This window comes from Mauremys reevesii, linkage group 20 (assembly GCF_016161935.1).
Source record: "Mauremys reevesii isolate NIE-2019 linkage group 20, ASM1616193v1, whole genome shotgun sequence".
In the NCBI taxonomy this organism is placed as follows: domain Eukaryota; kingdom Metazoa; phylum Chordata; order Testudines; family Geoemydidae; genus Mauremys; species Mauremys reevesii.
The window spans coordinates 13,641,628-13,658,145 of record NC_052642.1 but is presented as its reverse complement, the minus strand read 5'-3'; the positions used below and the strand labels follow the sequence as shown (position 1 = coordinate 13,658,145).

General features: G+C 43.2%; 1 protein-coding gene across 10 annotated transcripts in view; it reads right to left on the bottom strand.

Annotated features, from left to right (window-relative positions):
* Positions 1–16,518, bottom strand: part of PITPNM3 (PITPNM family member 3) — a 357,499-nt gene that overhangs the window by 58,759 nt on the left and 282,222 nt on the right. The gene's annotated exons all lie outside the window — the stretch shown is intronic.

Genomic DNA, 16,518 nt, shown 5'->3' with positions numbered 1-16,518 from the left:
AAAACACCGTCACCTTAAAACCTCATCTGTATAAAAGCTAGGCTTTCCTGATCTGTGTTATTGACACTGCTTTAGATTGTTAGAACGGAAGGAGTTTTTATAAATCTGATTTATTCTTCACCATGTACGCTCCTTATTTTTACTCCAGAAGCCGAGACATATGCAAGAAGAAAACAGATTCAGTTTCTGGTTTTTATACATTACACAATACAACAGTTGATAGGATGCAGCTGCTGCACTGGAATATGATAGTCTTCAAAATGAATGGCTCCCATTGAAATTATTTTAAAAAATACAGAAACGTTTCTGTCAATGAGATTTTGTAAAAGTTTGTATAAATTTTGGAGAAAATCTGACCTGACAATATTCCTTCCAAAAGACAGAACAAGATCAGCCTATTATCTGATCAATTACATAAAAGTAGTTTTAACTTGTATGTCTCGAAACATTTAAACATTCACCTATTAGCATTATACAAAAGAGTGTGACTGGCTTGAAAACAGATGTTTAGATTTACTAGGATACCCAGTTTTTTCTGAGGCCTTATCTACACGGTGAGGTAATGTTCTCTACAGGGGTTTGATTTCTAAAGAGCACGAACATACTATGTATTAATTGGGTCTGTGCAGAACTTGCTGCTATGCACTAAAGGTTCCTTAGTGCACTTTAACGTAGTACTGTTTTAAACCCTCTATGTCTAGTCTAGATTTCAGTTCTGCACATTTCCCAGTATCAACCTATCAGTCATGCTTTGGATGATCTTTAAAAGCGAAGGGGAAAAAACAATTCCCAGAGAGCAGAAATTGCAAGTCATATCACCTCATGCCAGAGTCTCGGTATATATTTAAGCACCTTTAGGGACTAATAGAAGGTCAGAAGTACTTTGAAAATTAGGCTGGATTTCAGCCAAGGCTGCAGAGGTAGAAAACAAAGACTTCATAAATAAAAGTTGTTTGCATTTCCCATCCAAAGATCTCAGAGCGCTTTAATTAAACCTCACAACAAGGCAGGTAAGCATCACCATCTCACATGGGGAAACAAGCACAGAGATGGGTAGGATCAGATTTTGAAGCGAATTAGTTTAGACATTAAAAATAAACAGTATTTGCGATCTAGATGGTCAATCCCTGAAGTTTGCTACGATTAATTAACAAATAACTAAGAGGAAGGGAACAAAACAAGCCCTGCATCTGAGAAACAGAAGGCTACAGTGTTGGGTAATCTACATCTGGTAATCAGACAGAAAAAGCAACCAGATCTCAGAGTAGATACTTCTTAAAGTTACCTAAAATCTTTTCCAGTAACCAAAGTATAAAACACTAACTGGGCAAGATTACTGGGGTTCCTTCAGTATAATAGTTTTTGGACTCCTGAGTGTGTATAAGTCAGGGAAAGATAGCAAAAAACAAAAAAAACAAAACAAAACACACAAAAATATTTAATTCCTGTATAAACTTCAAATGACACCATTAATTCTGCCATTATTGTATGCGGTGTTGTTGGAGCTGTGTCACAGCCAGGATGAGAGAGAGAAGGTGGGTGAGGTAATATCTTTTATTGGATCAACTTCTGTTGGTGAGCGAGACAGGCTTTCAAGCTCTTTGGGTCTGGGAAACGTACTCGGAGTGTCACAGCTAAATACAAGGTGGAACAGATTGTTTAGCATAAGTCGTTAACACACATTTCAAGGGACCATTCAAGGTGAAGTGGCCAACTAGAGAGAACTGCCAGCAAAACAGAAACATGACCTTATGGGCTAACAATGCACAGAAATACCGCAGAGGATCCTATAGGCTGAACAAATGAATGCTGGAGTGGGTCCGTTGTACAGGAACAGGAGCATAGGAATCGCCAAACTGGATCAGACTCAAGGTCTCTCTAGTCCAATATTCTTTCTCTGACCGTTGCCAGGACCAGATGCTTTGGGAGAGAGTAGAAGAACCCTGCAGCAGGCAGATGCGGGATGATTTGCTGCAGTTGGTTTCTGACTAATCTCTCATAGTAAGAGATTGGCTTAAGCCTGAAGCATGATCTTCAATATCCTGTCTAAGCTTCTGTTAGCATTATCTATTTTAATTCTGCATATTCTTGTGATATAAAATGTCCAATCCCTTTTTTGACTCTTCCTAAATTCTTAACCTCAATGACCTCCTGCAGCTATGAGTTCCACAGCCCAATTATCCATTGTGTGAAAAAATATTTCACTATCACTTTGTGCCATGGCCTCTATTTGAGGTATGTGGGGCTGGACTTCACCGCAAAAGGCTCAAAGAATAAGGCTTTGTGGGGGAGGAGGGGAGTGAAGGAGAAGTAAATTTCACTCAGATATGGTAAGTGACTTGCCCCCAAACTCAAATAGTGAGGCAGGTGCTGAGTCAGTCAAAGAACTCAGGTTACTCATCCAGGAGGCAAAACCCCCCAACTCCACACACAAAAAGGAACCAGCCAGACACATGCATATCACCATCTGTCCACTTGGCACCCCTTTCCTTCGTCTGTCCCTTCTCTTCTTTAGAATATATTCTCCTCAGGGCAGGGACTCCCTATTACTATGTGCTTGCCCTGGATTTAGTACAACGGGTTCCAGATTCTGATAGGAACCTCAATACATTACATTATAACATTAAATGATGTGCCATTTGAGATGGGATTAGATCTATGGATCTAATACCACCACCATAGATAAAAGCAATTTAAGAAAAACAAAAACTACTTACAGCTCTGAAATGCAGTAGTTGGTCTGTATTTTCCCCTAAGCCTCACTGCAAATTTCCATGTTTAGCCTGTGCTAAAGCACTCAAATGACAGATATTTTGCATCTTAAGAAGTTCAACATTTTTAATGACCTGGAGCTCAGCTGCTCTGCCAGGCAGCATCAATTTATCAGTTAACATGACTTCACTCTGCCAGAGGATTAGACCATCCAAATGCAAAGCAGACAGATTGCTGAATACCAGTGCCAAAAATAAAATAAAACAAAACACCCAAACTTTAAAAATATAAAATAAAAAGGCCTCCCTAGCCATATAACACTCACTTAAAAAAAATCATTCAGAATGGGAATTTTCAAAAGAGAAAAAAAAATCACATCTACATAATAAAAGCGAGATGCAAAAGGAAATCCAGAAGAGAAATATACAGAAGCAGAGGGTTAAAAAAAAATAGCCAGCAAAATTTCTCATGAGTAAGCAAAGGAATCTGAATCAAGCTGCAGTTCAGCAATTAATTCCTGGTAAATTAATTATAAATACTTACCTGTTGGAAAAGAACAGTTTATTTTTCTTTTATTGCAAAGGTCACGTAAGGGGAGGGTTTTTTTTTTCTTTCTTATCATAAACACAATGAAAATGAAAAAGCAGCCCTTGAAAAGGACGGTGGAAGAGGGGACGCTCTTTATCACAAGAGACAGGCAGGATGTCAGAGACAAACACAAAGCCTTGTTAGCTTGGTGCATTGGCAGAGCACTGCAGGAGGCCCTTACATGCGCCAGTTTGGAAGTGCTGCATTCACAAAGCGGGGGTGGAGTGGGGAGGAAAGAAAATCACCAGGGGAGCTAGGGGGGGACAGGTGAAGCCATTAATTGTAATAATGTTGCAATTGCAGACACATCCCCTTCATTGCCGGTGCTGTATCCGAGACAGATTCAGGACCCTGGAGAGCTAGGCTTTAGTGGCATCCGTTGACTGGGCACAAATGATATGATGTCACAGAGCCAGCTGCTTGCAGGGGTAACAGATTGTATATAATGGGGGCTGAGGGGGTGGGAGAGAGAATATTCAAGATCCAACAGAGGGAGTTAGCAAAATAGTTTTCAAACACAAGCTGATGCAGGTCACAACCCCACGCGGGTCCCTTCTGACTGACTTCTTTGGGGAGAGGTGCTTGAGGTTTAACACTTGGGAAAGGAAAAGGCAGAGAGACCAATGCTTGTGCTAACCTGCCTGCTAGAGCTTCCCTCAAGTTATTGTTGCATGTGGGAGAATTAGAAGTTTATGGTCTGATTTGCTGGTAGAAGTGGCCTGCAGCTCCCATTAGCTTCACTAGGGAGTCGAGGTTGGTTTCAAAAGCCAAGCCAGGTGTGTGTGCAGTCCCCTTTTTAGCGGGAAGTAGGGTGAGGGACAGATCGCAGGCCATGAATACTAGCGTTTTACATGTGCTGCATAGTGTAATTTTAAAATTAGTTTTAAAATGGATTATGAACCCAAGAACTTCCAAGTAACACATGTTGGGACCAATCCTGTGAGGTGCTGCTATCAGTGCAGGCTGTGGGTGCTCCCTACCTCACCAGTAAAACACGATTCCCCCGTCCTTTAAGAATCAGTTGTGCAAAGTGCTGAGCGCTCTGACTCTAATCCAGCAAAGCACATGGACAGTGAAATGGGACAATTTATATTCTGACAGTGCTTTGCTGGATCAGGACCAGAGAGTGCTTAGCACCTTCCAGGATTGAGCCCTGACACTAGTGGAAACCAACAGTATTTCTCTTCGAGTCTGTGAAGCTGCACAAGTAAAACAGTGGGGGGGGAAAGAGGAAAGACCAATAAGGCCTTGTCTGCACTACAAAATTAAGTCGATCTAAGGTAGATCGATGTACAGCCACCTCAGTAATTACTGCAGTTTTTCATGTCCACATTACCCTCCTTCTGTCAGTGGTGTGTCTCCTCACCAGAATGCTTCTGTTGGTGATGTGTCTCCTCACCAGACCTAAGTGCCCCCCCACAAGCAGCCAACAGGCAATGTAAGTAACAGTGTCTACACAGACACTGCGTTGCCCTAATTACATCAACCTAAGTGCTACGCCTCTCACAGAGCTGGAGTTATTAGGTTGATGTAGTAGGCGAATTACTTCGGTGGGAGCAACTTTGTTGTGTAGATGCTTACAGAGTTAGGTCGATGTAAGCTGCCTTACACCAACCAAACTCGGTAATGTAGACCAGGCCTAAGAGGGAGGAGAATCAGGCCATTAGATGACAGTTTCAATAGGAGACCCAGATCCTCAGCTGGTGTAAAACAATGCAGCTACACTGATCTGACCCAAGTTCAGCCGACTACCTGAAAGCAAAGCTATGTTCTTCCTAATGCAGACACTTCACAATGGCTTCCCCACCAAGAGTAGCACTCGAGAGGGGAAGGCAGGAAACGTCTGGTTTTAAATCAGTAAATTAAATGGATGTGACGCCTAAGAAACTTAGGAAGCAAAGAGCAGTAAGAGGATATCATTTTTAACGGTCGCTTTTTTGACTGTAACCCCATTCCAAACTCCCAATCAGTCACCCTCCAGGCAACACACAAATGAATTTGTCCATAGATGTTTGGGGGCTTAGAGAAAATTAGGAAGTAGGATGATTGCAAACTTCCACCAAGAGAAACTGAGGTGCTGAAAATATGCATTTCAGTACCACTGCCTACAACCACACAACCAGGGAAACTCACAAGCCTGTTGTAAACTGGTGCAATTAAACTCAATGGAACTATTTTTTTAGGGTCGATCATAGGACCAAATTTCAGCTGGTGTGAATGAGCTATGTCCATTTACACCAGCTGAAGGACTAGCCTTCAGTATGTGAAGTAAAGCATCAACTTTTCATCCTGAGAGAGAGAGAGGTTTGTCTCAGAGGACTTCTAGATTGATGAATAGAAATGAAATAGTTAGTACCTGTTGCCATTTGGTATTTTCTAGACAAAAGGGGGGAAATGAGAAAATACATCCTAGATACTCTGAAAATTAAATTAATTACTTAACATTATGGCTCCTTCAGAATGTCAGATGTGGTCCATTAGACACATTGTCATTTCACTAAGTGCCATGTTATGCTTCCCTTCCCCACTTTTGCTTTTGTTGTTTCTCAAGAACTGTGGTCCCCTTTTACCAAGGTTAATTTGGACAGCATCCCATCCATTACAGTAATTATTTTCATAAGTAAACCTCAAAGCAGCTCATACTTGTCAGGCATTACATTTTAATGGAGTACTTCATCTTGAACTGGCTTGTCACTTGAATCAACGTTGCTAAGGACTCTGGGTTAAACATCAAAAGTCTAGGAGGCTCTTTTGCACATCACTCACTAGATGAGTAGTATAAGACACTGAACCTAATGGTATTTTAAAATTTTTCCATAGGCAACATCCTGCAGCCCTTAGCTATGTGAATAAACCAATGGGACCAATTCCATAAGGGCTGGATTCTGCACCACTGGAGACAATGGAGGTTTTTCCACGGGCCTCATCAGGAGGTTTTTATTTGCTTGAAAATAAGTTTTATTAATGTTAGTACACGATTTTCAGAGCTGATGCATGCTTAGCATTTGTTTGTGCCTTATAACTACTTGAAGATTGCAGCCTCTCCTGAGATTTGCAAGACCATCCTTATCAGGGCAACCTTGCAGCCCAAGAGTTGGGATTGCATTGATACCAATAGGCCATAAAAATCACAATCCGACTACGTCATGAACTGCAACGTCCCATCAGCAGGCCGGGTCTCTGAGTGATAAAGTTTTTGACGTCACGTGATGATGCTGGTTATCAAAATGCGCATGGGGAGGGTTGATCTCCTTTTCCTTCTCTATATGCCATGGAACAGAGAGTAGTATCTTATTCCACACACAGCCCTACTGAAATCAGAATTGGACCCTGGGTAATTGGCAGGGACATATCCCTGTACAGTTTTATGGCCTCCGCTATGCAATTAGATTGTATAGTAGAACCCTGGATTATCTGGCATCATTCTGTACTTTGTTTGCACCTGCGAAGTGTGTCAGCAGTAGTATCTGCTAGTTGTTCAATTCCCCCTCCCACAAACAATCTATTATAGTTTTATAAAGGAAGAAACACAGGATGTTCTCCCCTTCAATTCTGCAGGCATCTTACTTCAAACACTGTGTGATACAAAAAGAAAATGAAGGCGATTGGTGGAAATGGTAGCTCTAAAAGCATACTGATGGAAAGATAAAACATTACAGAGCCAAATGAGAAGCAGAGACTCTTTCACCTCAATCAGAAAAGGCTTTTCTCCCATTCCTTCTCTAAACGCCGCAAGATGTAGGGAAAGGGCAGGCTTCAAAGTTGATAGCAATATCCCATCAGTAATTTTGTTCCATTTCCAGATCCCTGCAGAGCCTCATTCCGCTTTGATATACAAAAAATTAAACCTCTGTATAAAATACTGACATCAGCCAACTATGGTCTGAGACAAAAATAATGCAGGGCTCCACATCGACTGCAAACTACTATTTGAGTTTCTAGGCTAATTGGGATGTTTAGGTTGTAGGAAGGGGGGAGACGCAGGATGATTCAGTGGTTAGGACTAGGAGACCAGGGGTCAATCCCTGTTCTGCCACAGGCTTCCTGTCTGACCTTGGGTAAATCACTTAACCTTTCTTTGCCTCAGCTCCCCCATTTGTAAAACTGAGATCATAGCACTTCCCTGCCTCACAGAGATGTTGCAAAGCACTCAGATATTACAGTCATGAAGGCCATGTAAGTACAGACAAAGGAAGAAAACTTTACTCCTTTTGAACTTCATTACAAGGTGGGTTGTGGCCAGCTTTACAAACAGGTTCAAATAACTCTACTTTGCCATTTAAAAATACCCCCAGGGAGACAATGCCTGTGGCACAACAATAGGGGGAGAGATTTCTATTTCTACTATAAAGTACCAGGAAAATCATTCGAGACTGAGTGTGTCAATGTACATTCAAACAACATTGTCACTACTTGGGGTTTTTGCTCGATAGACATGCATACGTTTGAAAGCACAACAGATTGTACAGACAAACTAATAAAGTGGCTGAATCCCAACAGCCTATTACGAGTAAAAAATGCCATCCCCTCTGGAGCCGACCTCAGTCTCATCAACCAACCCTCTTCTCCAAAGCCTGGGGGAACAGACAGGCCTTGCAAAATAACTGAAAAATCAATGAACTTGGACTTTGATAGACCAGGGAAGGAAACCAACTCCAAAGTCAATGTCTCTTACCATGAAATAACCTGCCCACTATCCCACCTATGCGTAAACCAGGGGACAGTGCACTCAAATGCCAACACTGGTCATCATTGCCACTGTATTACAAAGCAGAGGGGTGAGCCTTCACACAGGCAGGCCTCATATCGTGTCAGAATACTGGTCCCAGTTCAGCAAAGCACTTCAGCATGTGGTTAACTTTACACACATGCTTAAATCCCATTGATTTCAATGAGACTTAAGCACATGCTCAAGGTGCTTTACTGAATAGGCTGGACTTAAGAACATGCTTAAGTGCTTTGCAGAATCAAGACCTTAAAATCTGAAACCAGCTCCCTGAACAGCAACCAGAAATCACTTCATACTAAGCTCAAATCACTGCAGTACAATAATTGCACAATTGTCTTCTAAAATTAACAACCATTATTTACTTGTAATAAATATTTTCCAGTTTACACAACAGCCCATCTACTTGAAATTCTAGTCTGAGATTGGGAGCCTTGTAGCGATGTGTGTATGACTGTACGTTCCTGAAATTAATCTATCAAAAACATGATGGCTGAGCTACATTCTGACATTAGTCTTCCTGAGAAGGAGAGAGAATCACCACAAGTGGTATAGCTAGCGTAAGTGTGTGTTATCCTTGTCTCTCCTCACCAGTGAAGATTGGAGATGAATGTCACAGGAGATCAGTCATGCGTTACAAATATATACAGGTAGCAAATATGCTACCATATATCTAGCTATCCATATCTCTAGCCTCTTTCTGATTTATGACAAGTGTGGGGAACTCTAAGTGAGTCACGTATATGGGAGCAGACTATTCTAAACAACCTTGAGCATTTAACAGCTTGTGAAACTTTGCAATGCAAGTTCCCTTCCCTCGCATCAGCAGCCACACTGACTTTCAGGGGACTAATTGAGCGAGCAAGGGATTGCAGGATGGGAACTGTCTGTGTGTGTTAAAAATGAAAACCAAAGTATAATTCCTTCACGTGCATATACACAGCATATGCGCATACAATGCAAGACCTCTTCTGATTCCATTGACAGCATGGTAGGACAATTCTTCTGCTTACCTGACCACTAATTATTCCTCCACCTTCAGAAAATGCAGGATAACATTTAAAATTAGATCCAACACTGCTGGTAGATCAGTCATCTGGCACCTCATGGCTGGAATACCGCAGTAATCAAAACACACCTCCTCCCCTACAATTTACTAAATAAGATGTTTATCCACAAGTTATGCTGCTTAATTGCATCCTGGAGTTCTAAGCCCTGAATGTTCCAGGTGCAAAGCTGCACAAACTCAGGAAAAATCTGTCTCTGACAGCCCCAAATATGAACATGACAGGCTACTCCATGCTACAAAGCATCAAGGCAGTGCTAGTATCACGCCAGATGCGGAAATTAGCTGCAGGAAGTCATTCAAACATCTAGTTCAGCTCTTTTTGATATGGCTAAACCCTTCTGGCGCCGTCTGCTTTGGTTAAGGGAAGGCAAAACAGGAAACTGCAGGAGCTCAGCTTATTTGCATCTTACTTCCTCTGCCAATTTACTGGTTTTCCCTGCAGCCTCTGGCATGGCTTTTCCTTTACCCTTCCAGATGGCTGAGCCTGGATCAGACATCAGGGCACAGCTAGAGAGAAAGAGGGATGGGCCACGTTATCCCATGCTTAGTGCACATGCTGCTGGCTTGCATGTGTGACTAACCAGGCAAAATGAGCAAGCAGCGGGCAAAATAAGCAAGCAACTCCTTTGATCCACCAGCAATCCTCTTCCTCAGCACAGCACCACCTTATTCACACACACTCTTTCCCCTCAACTCCGTTACACAGCTCTTCCCCCCCAACTCCATTACACAGCTCTTCCCCCACATGCATAGCCAGCCGCCACTCCCACCTGCAAACCCTTAGCCTCCTTTCCCATAGCTCATCATCCAGCTAGAGTCCAGATCACCTCCCAGAAATGTCACATCTCCCCTCCCTCTGCTGCAAGACTCCCGAGGCAATTTATTCCAGTGCTTGGCCACCCTGACAGTTAGGAATTTTTTCCTAATGTCCAACCTAAATCTTCCTTGTCGCAATTTAAGCCCATTGCTTCTTGTCCTATTTTCAGAGGATAAAGAGAACAAATTTTCTCCCTCCTCCTTGTAACAACCTTTTTACGTACTTGAAAACATACGTACCCCTTCAGCCTTCTCTTTTCCAGACTAAATAAACCCAATCTTTTCAATATTCCCTCATGGGTCTTGTTTTCTAGAACTTTGATGATTTTTGTTGCTCTTCTCTGGACTTTCTCCAGTTGGTCCACATCTTTCCTGAAATGTGGTGCCCAGAACTGGGCACAATACTCCAGTTGAGGCCTAATTAGCGCAGAATAGAGCAGAAGAATTGCTTTGTGTCCTGCTTGCAACATTCCTGATCATCCATCCCAGAATGATGTTCGCTTTTTTTGCCAACAGTGTTACACTGTTGACATATATTTAGCTTGTGATCCAATACTATCCCCAGGTCTCTTTCCGCAGCACTCCTTCCTAGGCACTCATTTCCCATTTTGTAGGTGTGCAACTGATTGTTCCTTCCAAAGTGGAGCACTTTGCATTTGTCCTTATTGAATTTCATCCTATTTACTTCAGATCATTTCTCCAGTTTGTCCAGATCATTTGGAATTTTAATCCTATCTTCCATCATGCTTACATGCATAGTTTGGAGCAACATACTGTTTTACTTTTTACAAAGAGACCAAATCTGTGGCATGCTGTAAAAGCAACCGTTTCTTAAATCGAAGTGCTGGAGGAAACCAACATAAACGAGTTCTCAAACTTTGCTGAGAAACAGAAGAAAGAAATGCAACATAAAGATTGATTCTCCTCTCACTATCACCAGTGTAACTCCATTGAATTCAATGTAGTTATTCCAGATGTAAGAAGGGAATCAGGCCCATAGCATGTACCATCTTCCACCCTCCCGCAATCTTAAATACATTACTGCACTATTGTTTAAAATATTCATATCAGGGAATATGCTGTGAAAGAGAAAAAGAAATGTTTACTACCAAGTAAGAATGGAATGGTTATCGCCCTGTCTCTGCAGAGACAGCCTGCGATTGAAATTTAGAATAGGGAAAGGCAAACATATGCTCACCCAGCAAGGGAGGATGATTTCATTAACCAAAGCCAGTCTCTAGAGAGGAAAGAGATAATACTGAAGTAACTCTGTTGTGAGGGAGTCTATCATGGCCTTTGATGCTTTGCTAATTTCTCATTAATGCTGGCAGTGATGAAGTCTGCAGCCCATGCAGTTGAAGATGTAACAACAATCTGAAGACAGGAACCAGAAGAACCCACTGTTTGGTGTTGGAGGAAGAGTTACTTTAATTAAAGTGGTTTGCAGCAGGTTACGGCTCCAAACAACTCACTTTGTATGAGAAGAAAGTCGACTTCTCAGTTGGATTCTCGCAAGAGCTCTGTTTCCAAGTGTCACGTTCTGTATTTACAGAGGCAATCTTTGAAGCCTGGGAGCACTATCTCTGGTGTTCCACAGGAGTGCTAGATGCCTTCGGAAATTGCTGGTGATATAATGCCCAAGGGTCCCACTGAGGTGGCCCATAAGAAAACAAGGGAGGCATCCAGGACTGGCTATAACAGGGAGGATGTTGAACTCATCAAGGTCGTGAAGGTCACAAAGTGTTTGTGGGCTGAATAATTTCAGGAGAGCCTGAAGAGCTCTCATCTATGTAGCATAATGGTGGAGATGTTGGATCTGCCTATCAGACTGGGGGGTATTGGGAAACCATGCAGTGCCAGTGCTAATACAAGCTGTGGTACTAGGAGTCTAACCGAACTCAGTAGAGGAGACTCCAGCTCATCAGAGACAAATTGGGTCCCTGGAGAATCTGAACTCCTGTAGTACTGCGTGGACTCATGCCTAGACCTGGTGAGCTCCAGAGGAATAAGGCTGCGGTACCAGGAGGGGCATCAACATCAGATGAATTGTCAATGCAGGTGGCACTGACTTCTTAGGTACAAGGTCCTTATCTCTAGTATTCTGCTCATGTTTTGATGGTACCGCGGGGAGGAAGGGGCAGGCTTTGGTACTGAATGATGGGTACCCTACGACTTAGACACACTAAAGGACTTTGATTCCAAGCCTCCACGGAAACCTTTCAAGAGCGTGGGGGTCTCTGGTGTGGTAGGTCTGTTAGAAGAAAGTTCTCCCTCAGGAGAATTCATGCATCTCCTGGATGAAGTCTTCCGAGTCTGTAACCGCTTCACCTCTGGAGGGTGAGCAAGCTGTGGAGAATGACAGGGTGCTCTGGTAGCTCTGAGCCCGCGGTATAGGAGGGAGGAATCTCTGGGGCAGGATCTGAAGCTGGGAAGAGGGAGTGTTCCGTCATTAGAAGACACAGTTATCTCCCTGTTCCTCCTAGAGTGGCTTTTGAAACTTGTGTAGATCTGGCCATGTGTCTATCCCCAAGGCAGTGGCTATAGCGTGAATGGCCATCATTAACTGGGAAGGACTCCTGGCAAGTGAGTCGATGTTTGAAGCATGGGGACTTCAGTGTTCCCCAATAGCAATGCAGACTTCAAGTATCGCCCTGTAATGAGGGGTGGGGGAGCAGAAGGCGAAAGTCTCGACCAATGGACCACACACACACACACACAAAGGCTCAGCATTAACTAATTAAAGACATTAAAAGTATAAACTATAAAAGAACAAAATGGGCTACAAACTAGTTAAGATAGAAATGCAAGTGAATGCAGCCGTACACTCCATCTCTGGCTGAGGCAGTCAAGAGTGAACTGAGGACAATTAGTCTGTTCCAGCCCTGTAAACGCTTAGCACCTCGGGGCATCAGGATAGCTTGGGCGCATGCACAGCCCAAACAGACACTGCTGACAAAAATCTCCAATTGAAGACGTGCCTACCTGAAGCAGAGCACCCATAAGGACATTACTAAAGAAGAATGACTCTTCCCTTTTTAAAAATTAAATTCCTATTATGCAAAACTAGGGTCCAATCCTGCAAACATACAGGCATAAGGGTTTGCAGAATCAGGGCTTAATACAATATGACAATATTTTGCTGAAGCAGCCTTTGATCACCACTAACATTACCCTGGAGAACAAGCTTCCCCCAACAAACGATCTGAGAAAGTTCCCACAGATCAGCCACTTTCATCCAAAATTCTAAATCTCAAGACTCAGCTCTTCCTAACAAAACAATACATAATATGGTTGAAAAGTGCTAGGTAAGGGCTTAATTCAACTCCTACTGAAGTCAATGGGAGTCTTTCCATAGATTTAAATGTGTGCCAAATTGAATTATATGTGCAAAGAGCTCCAGCTCCTACAGCTCTCAATCTATATTAAAACCATCAGTAAGCAAGATGAAGCACCCAGCAGAGAGAGGAATTCCCTCCCTTTCCCCAGCAGACTATGGAACTCACTGTTACAATGAGACAAACCATGGACATTGGGGAAAGTGGGGCATAGCAGAAAACAAAACAAAAGAAAACAATCATGCCCACTTGTGGCCATGGCACCACCTGCAAACGTGGAGAAGGGGAGGATCTGCCCTAGGAATGAGACCCTCCTATGCCACCCAGGGTACTTAGTTACCTTGGCCAGTTCTGGGTCTAGACCTCCTTCCCAGGATCCTCCTCTTCTTTCGCTATGGCGTTCGCGCTCTCTGCCTCTTCCTCCTGCCCCTCCTGGCGAGGCCTCCTCCAGCAGCTCTGCTGCCTTCACTGCAGCACAAAGGCACACAGCCCTATCCAGCGGAGACCCAGAGAGGGAGTGAGAACCTGCTGCCCAAGCCAGTCATAGTGCATGCCACTTCCCTGCCCTGCCCTAGGGAAGCACTCCACTTCTACAGTCCTGGTACCCTTTGGCTTGGGTGGCGAGGCCGGTGCCCCGAGCCCCACTGAAGATCACTGTGGCTGTGTCTCCTGTCAGACCTTGACTCTGTGGTCCACACACGGGGCTGTGGTGAACGCCCCTGCTCCTAAACACAAATTGCGAACAGCCGCCTGCTATAGATTTGCTGTAGTGGTGGTAAGTATTTAGTCTCGCTCACACACACCTAGGTGGGGTAGTGTCTCAATACCCCATATACACGAGCCACCCCTGGACTTCAATTCAGCCAAACACTTAAGCACATGCATGAAGGACATTGACTTCAAAGGGCTTTGGATCAGGCCCTCTTTTTTCAAACTTATATGGACACAGGACAGAGTGACCCACACAGCACAAACCAACCAACCAACCATGTGAACTAATCAAACTATTCAGAGGAAAAATGTTGTTATTGTGTTTTTAAAGACTAAGGAAGCACTCAGATATGCTAGTGTCTAGTTAATTAGAGAGATTCGCTTGGCAGACTGTGCTTAACTTTATGATCGCCGCCATGTGCAGCTGGGTCACAGTGTGTACTTGAGAGCTACAGGAAAAGAAAATCTGATGACTGACCTTTAGCTGGAAACGGAACTACCATAAAACAGTCGGTTTGCAGAAGGCAATTATAGCTGGAGTATTAGGTGCTTTGTTACATGAATCTCTTTATTTGCACCTTTCATTTAAACGTACATATTGGCTCACACCTTCAGGCTCAGAGAATTCAAGTGAGACATTATGATGCTGTGGGAATAAGTGTATTACATAATATCCCCTCTACTGAATTTACAGCAAGGCGAAGGGCTATTGATTGACAAGTAAGAACAGGTGTTCTTAATTCAGTTGTCACTTTCTCTCACTTTTGGTAATTTAAAAAGCTTCCAGATATTTTAAACCATGAAAATACTGAGCATTAGAAAGCAAGTCTATCTTTCAGGTAGTCCATTATACCTCTAGGTCTTAGATGTCCTGGACCAAACACAGACCAATGAGATAGCCAAAAATGCCCATACTTCCTCATCTACAATTTCACGAGTGTGTTCGGGTTAGTTTAGCTGGACCTAGATGCATAGAAGTTTAATACAACAGAGGCTGGGCCATATATTCAGCTGATGTAAAGCAGTGTGGCTCCAATGATTTCAACAGAGCTATGCCTATTTATATCAACTTAGTCACAAAGGGCCAGAGCCTTGCTATTCATTATGATGCTGATGATAGTATTTGTAGTACCATGTAGGAACCCAGTCACAGACCAGGATTCCCTGGTGCTATACAAACACAGAACAAAAAGATGATCCCTGCCCCCAGGGAGTTTAGATTGATTGATTATATTTACAGGAAAAAACTAATTGGCTAGAAAGCAACATGAAACACTTTTTGTTTGAAAAGCACCATAGAAACATAGCATTAGATCCCTGATTGCATGTACTCGAACTATCCTAAATTGGCCTGCTTGGTATCAAACAATAACCACGACAATTCAGCATAAATGGATCGCAATATCTGAAAACCCCTACCCAGTGGAGGTCCTTGGTAGTGTCCCTTGAAATCAGGGCAAAGATCTTTGGAAGGTTTATCATTTCCTGAAGGTATGTCCTAAATGAGATGGTTGAGTAGTTACCAACTATCTGCTCATTGTATATAATATGTAGCACTGTTGTGGCTGTATTTCTCCCAGGATATTAGAGAGACAAGGTGGGTGAGGTAGTATCAGGGCCGGCTTTAGGAAGTATGGGGCCCGATTCGGATACCTAGCGGCGGTCCGGGTCTTCGGCGGCACTTCGGCGGCAGGTCCTTCACTCGCTCCGGGTCTTCCGCGGCCCTGAAGGACCCGTCACAGAAGACCCGGACAGCGGCCAGATGAGTAAAAATTAAAAAGTTAAGTGCTCTTCTCTGGAGCGCGGGGCCCTCTTGGGCAAGGCCCAGGGCCCAGTTCGGGGGAATCGGCCTAAAGCTGGCCCTGGGTAGTATCTTTTATTGGACCAGTGTCTATTGGTGAGAGAGACAAGCTTTCAAGCCTACACAGAGCTCTTCTTCAGGTTCACTTTATGTAATGGCAGGAATCCTATACACCAGTGCAGAGTTTACATTGTACGCCTGAGGGAATCAAATGGGCCATCATTTTGCAAAACAATTGTTGTAGTGTTAGATTAGATCACGTTACAGTATATTGCAATAATGATGCCTTTCCATTTTTGTTGGGTCTCTCTTTAATAGGCTGTAATGTGGCTACAGCCTTCTTAGCAGAACAGCTGCCAAGTGTTTGAGTTACAACGACCTTAGATAACTTGGGATACAGATTGCAGCATGGCTGTGGAACGCCAGAACTCCAGTTATTTATAAACAGCATCCTATCACCGTGCAGAAAAATATTACTCCTTGCAATGCTTGAAGTGTTTCATCTCTCTTTATTGCATTACTGGCTGCTGTGCTGACATAGCACGCTCCTCAACTAAGAGTATATTACAAATTTTATCCTCATAATAAACCTCAGAACTTTTACAAGGCATGAAAAAAAGGCATAATGGATCTTACATCCATTTGCCATCTACAAGAAAGTCTCTATCTTATTAAAGGATATAAATTAGGACAGTGTGTGTGTGCGGTGGGGTGGGGGGTGGAATCTAGCACTCTGGGAAGATGGGAAATCTTTCACCTG